The following is a 6,000-nucleotide window of genomic DNA, read 5'->3' as shown; positions in this document are numbered from 1 at the left end:
GTTTCTGTTGCTTCAATATTTTCTGCTTTTGCTGAATAGGGGTCAATAGTAGAACATTCAAAGTTCTGAAACTTCGATGTTCTAATATAGACCCTACAATTCATATGTTGTGTTCATTAACATCCAACCTCCCCTTCATTTGTTGACAACTGCACTATTTCTAGTTAATATTCTCAGACATTTTAAGAGCGATGATATAGAATGGTTTACAGACTGCATGTCTCTGATTACTGGTCAGATAAGTGAAGGATGACCAACAAACACAGACAGGTAAGACAGAGCTGTATATTTTCAAGCAATAATCATAACTGGTTGTGTGATCACTTAGTGCACTGCATCCAAACATAAATGTACAAGTAGCAGTTGGATGGCATCATATTACTGTAGATGATGTTGCAGTTGGTTGCTTGCAGAATGATTTCAATTCCTTGCTGCAAAGCTGTTTGTGTGGCAAAGAGGGATAAGGCACTCTCCCTGTGTCCTGAAGGTTTATTGAAGTGAGAGTTCAAATCTAGAGCTATGTAGACATATCTCAATGAACCAACATGTTCTAGTGTGTATGTCATAGACTGATTTTCCTCATTTCAACTACTTGTCCCTGCTTTCCTTTCTCCCCTTCTCTGTCTTGTTTTTTTTTTTTTTTTTTTTTTTTTTTTTTTTTACTTTTTTGGGAAGAGCAGTGTTTGTGCAATGTGGAACTTAGCCCAATCACAGGAAGGAAATGAATGGCAGGTTTGGCTGTACTTATCTCATTTGCACGAAGCACAACACTGGACCACCCTGGAAGCAGGCAGGACCCAGACAGCCAAAAATAGAAACTGGATACATTTATTTAATTCTGTTGGGCACTGTGCAAACATGCTAAGCAGCATTGCATGACAGTTAATACAGAGACCTTAAGTATAATTATTAAATTAGTGAATATCATGTAACTAGTCCTCTAGCAGCAGATGCAGGTGTAGGGCTAGAGTACAGAAGGTTGTGGGTTCTAGTACAGGGTGTGCAACCCTTTTTTTTTACTGTTGTGACAGTGCAGTTATAGCAATGAACTGAAACATAGACATGTATTATTTTAACTTTCTTGTGGCAACAGGTGTACGTGTAGTACTGTCTTCTACTATATGATATTCCATATACTTTTACTGTTGTTCCACCTACCATTATATTCACTTGCACTTATAACACTTTAGATACTGGAGCTGCTATGAATTATATGTATGAGAGATGAGAAATCATTGTATTTTCAGATGTATGATTGAGGGCATGATGTCTACTATAGTTCTATAAGTATAATTCTGCTATCTGGACTCGCATGGGCTTCACATTTGCCTAAGACAAATACACAACTAGATCTATCTCTGATAACCTTGTCAGTTAACACAAATGCAGGTGTAACAGCTCATACAGTTACCTGTATTTATGTGTGATTCCTGATTATGTCTGAGCAATGCTTCTTCTGTGGCAAAGATCAAAAATCAGCACTGTGGAAGAAAATGTTTTGCCCCTTATGCCTAAGTTTGAATCCTATTGTGTAAAAATTAATTTTCTCAGTGTATAAAGTAAAAATGATTGCATCGGGTCATTACATGTATGTCCCCAGTGCATGTCTGCAAACCTAACTCACCTAACAGTTACCTTCCAATTTCCAGTATATTTTCCAGGCTACATCTGTAGATACACCTCAAACTAAGATGAATTGTCAGATTAACCTTACAGTTGCAATGATTTAGTCCCTACTGCTTTGCACTGCTGCTCTCAACTTACCATCTCGCAAACACATCGCTTAAGTTTATGAGCTCCCGGTAGACTCGATAACTGCAATTGGCTGGAAAGCATCAGTCTCCATTGCTCTAGGTCTGCTGGTAGACATGGCTAGCATTAGTGGGGAAGGTGTTGGGTTTAGGGCACTGAACTGGGGTGTCCAGGAGTCCAGGATATTTATTGGACTCTTGGTTATGCACCATAGCCAAAGCCTTCTGCAGAGGGACTATTCTGTCTCCCAGTACAATTCTGAAACATGGGATACTTTAGCCCAGGCAGTATCTATTCCCACTGGTATCCTACAAACTGGAGAGCAATGTAGGCATCATTTAATGACCTACAGAGGATGGTTGGAGGAATTTGGGACTGCTGGCATCGCAGAGCTGTGTTAGTATCAACAAAAGAGAGTACTTATAAGACATGGAAACCTTAATAAAGCCAAGACTGGTATGCACAATGCTTATCTGTTCTTTCCCCAGCTGCCAGGGATTGGAATTTCAATGTCCAGGCTCATGAAGCTAGATTGGAGAGACTGAGCAAAACAAGTGGTATGTATGCAGCAGAAGAGAAGTGTTTTTGCAACATTAAAGGTTAAAGATATAGCTTTTTCCATTATTTTATAAGGTTGTATCAAAGTGAGCATGCATATCCCAACCATCAAAGCAACTATGCATGCAAAAAACAATTGAAAGAGTCCACTATTAGACTTTAGTCAGAGGTTGTGGGTTCAAATACCAACGTCACTACTATACAATACTGTTATTTCTTTAATAATATTTACATTAAATTAAAACTCTATATCACTAGCACAAATACCCTGATGTAAACTGTAATCTGTGTAACTGGAACATACATACGTGCAATATATGCACATTTCAAGGATTACTTGCAGCAAACTGTAGTATAGTGTGTGCCTCTTAGGAGGTATACTTAAATGTAAATTTAAATGCAAGATACAAGAGTTGTGTGATTGTATTAATGTATTGTATGTCACATATGATAGTACTATTTTTATCTCTTTTTTTCTCTCATCCCAGCCCTTATATTTCTGTTTTATGTTCTTTATTTTTCTTTTATTTTTAAAAATAAGTTTTATTTTATTTTTAATTTATTTTTATTTTATTTTCTATTTTTTATGTGTCATCAAAATGTGTCCATGTCATCCATGTCCAGATAGGTAGGGGTTCTGTTCTCAGTGTAGTCAAGTGAGTGTGAGTGTGTGTGTGTGTGTGTGTGTGTATGTGTGTGTGTGTGTGTGTGTGTGTGTGTGTGTGTGTGTGTGTGTTTGTGTTTGCGCTCTTGCTTCACATTACACAGAGCTTTTTACACCAGCATGTGAGACACTGTTTTGCCATATTCTCCTTAACAGACACTGCTGACGTCATCAGCTATAAAATGTAGTCTGAGACACTCCAAGCCACACTTGTACTGTAACACTTGGCTTAAATGCAGAGGTCTGTAGCCTGTGTACTTAGGTAGGGGTTCTGTTATCACTGCAGTGAACTGGCTGTGTGCATGCTTGTGTTCTTGTATGACATTAGAGAGAGCCTTTTACACCAGCATGTGGGATACTGTTATTGGCATATTCTCCTCAACAGACACTGCTGTTGTCATCAGCTATAAAGTGTTGTCTGAGACAACCCAAGTTAGAATTGAGCTTTGGTGCTTTCCTTAAACACAAAGGTCTGTAGTCTGTGTACATAGATAAGTAGGGGTTCTGTTCTCACTGCAGTCAACTGTGTGTGTGTGTGTGTGTGTGTGTGTGTGTGTGTGTGTGTGTGTGTGTGTGTGTGTGTGTATGTGTGTGTGTGAGTGTGTGTGTGTGTTCATGATTGACATTACAGAGAGCCTTTTAAACCAGCATGTGAGACACTGTTAGTATAATATTCACCTCAACAAACACTGCTAATGTCATCAGCTATATCTGATTTGTGGATATGCACTATTCCCACCAGGCAGGGTCAAAGACTGGCCTGGAGGCCAGGCTGAAATCACCTCTTCCTAAACGATACAGATAGCAGTGATATGGCTTTCAGTCTATCCACATACAACATGGTATGGTTTCTAGGCCTTGAGTATTCTTGATGAGAAAGGCTTATGTTCTCTCTGGCTGCTGGATGTGTCTGGTGAGGTACATGTAAAAGTGAGCATTATTCTCTATTAGTGTTCTGGTGAGGTTTGAGTACAGTGCTGTCATACAATCATATGATCTGAATGTGATGGTGTGACTTATGATGTGCCCAACATAGACTTTCAATACCAATGTAGACACTTGGTGGTTGAAGTTCAGATTGCTCTCTACATGTGTTCTAAGTGCTTGCATCACTGGATTTTAGCATAGCAGGACTGTTGCCAGTGCTGTAATTAACATAGAATTACACTTTTTCAGAAGGACAGCATAAACACGCATTTCTGCATTTATTTGTAGATCGTGTGGCTTTGACACCAATTATTGTCTGTTAGTTCCTCCTATAGTATGATGCCATCATTGGTGATGTCCAGTTACTACCCCGCCAGACTGCCACCAAATAATGTGATGTCTGGATAATAACCCACCAAACTGCCAACAATAATGTGACATCCCTTACTATCCTGGGTTAGTAATTAAGGAGCTTCAATCCTCACTAGTGACTCCAATAGCAGATTGTCACTTAAACAGGAGTAATATTTCACAATTTCCCCCCTAAGAGGACAAGAGGAACACACTCTATAATCTCAAACTGGAATGTATACATCTGTCTACCCCTAATGTAATTCCTTATTACACTCTTCAGAGCAATTTGTCCCAGTTTAAGACCTCTGATACACTCACACTTAAATAAATTACATCTCATGCATCCAAACACTTCTGTTAAAGCCTGACACAGATTTTCAGCTGTGTTCCTTCACTAAAATAATACAGTAACATGCTGCCACCAATCAGACAGCCTTCATGTCCTTTTAAAGGGATGTCCAATTATGAAACTAGATATTAAAACAAATAGTAGCAAATGACATAGAGTAGCTAGACTTTTAGAGTGGCCTGGGAATTACCAAAGCAAGTATAAGCACTCAGATCACTAAAAAACACTGATTGATCAGCCACAATGTATGTTAATAAAAATATTTAATAATGAGCAAAATTATTAAAAATATAACACAGTAATTTCCAATAAACAAACAAAACTTAATCACCAGAAAATGAAATCAAGACTATAGGATAGAAATCCAACACTTAGAAAAATTCTAATTGATTAGTTATAATTTTCCTATCTGACTAAAGAACACTGTCCCTGATCTAAATTAAATTATTACAACACAGCAAAGGAAGGCTTACCATTATTGCTGAGTCCTGAGTATCCTCTGCACAGTACAACTGTGAACAACTGAAAACTGCAACTGGCTGTTAACTCACAGCAGCTGTAACTGTAAGTGACTACTAACTGACTTCACTTCTCTTCAGAGGGTTTTTTTATAGACTAGCCTAATTGTCACAACTGTTTGAGTTCTAATTTTCATTCATATTTTGAAAATTAACCAACAGCTGTTTTCTAAAGTTCCTTCCTGTCATTCAGCCTACATAGCAACTGTCAACATTTTGATGACATCATTTGCAGATCAGCTGATTCTGACAGTCTGCAGTTAGAATCTTCACAAATATGCTCAGTTAGAAATGTAAAGGAACACTGTCCAAGTCTCTAAAACTTTCTGTACAGATTATAAATCAGCATATAAGAGCTTATTTACAATATCATAGCTAGTCATGCTGGCATATAATACACAGGTTAATCTGAAATTATCTGCAAAAGCTTCAACCAGACATGCTAGCACAGATGACAATGTCTAATTTCTTCACAGTACCCACATGAAATAATCAGCAAACTTGGTAAGCCAAAAACCATATATTTTAGTCTGAACTGTCAAGAAATAGATTCCAAACAGTAAAGGGCTAATCACAGATCCCTGGGGTCTACCAATGGTGACACCTCTACTGGTAAAGGTTGATTAAACAACTTTCACAGTATGTGTTCTGTCTGTGAGCCAGTTGGTTGCCCATCTAGTGATGTAAGGGTTAATACCCAGCTGGGGATAGTTTCACAATACCTATGTCGGCGATTGTGTCAAAATCCTAGGCAAGATCACGATAGGTAGCATGCACTGTCTTATCTTAATCCACACCATTTACACAGAATCAATGGGCTGTGACAACATCACAGATCGCCTGTGGCGTGACTCAGCACATATACATTCCTAATACTG

This window comes from Protopterus annectens, chromosome 4.part0, assembly GCF_019279795.1.
Source record: "Protopterus annectens isolate FY-2018-M chromosome 4.part0, PAN1.0, whole genome shotgun sequence".
Lineage (NCBI taxonomy): Eukaryota > Metazoa > Chordata > Ceratodontiformes > Protopteridae > Protopterus > Protopterus annectens.
This window is presented reverse-complemented; position numbering follows the sequence as displayed.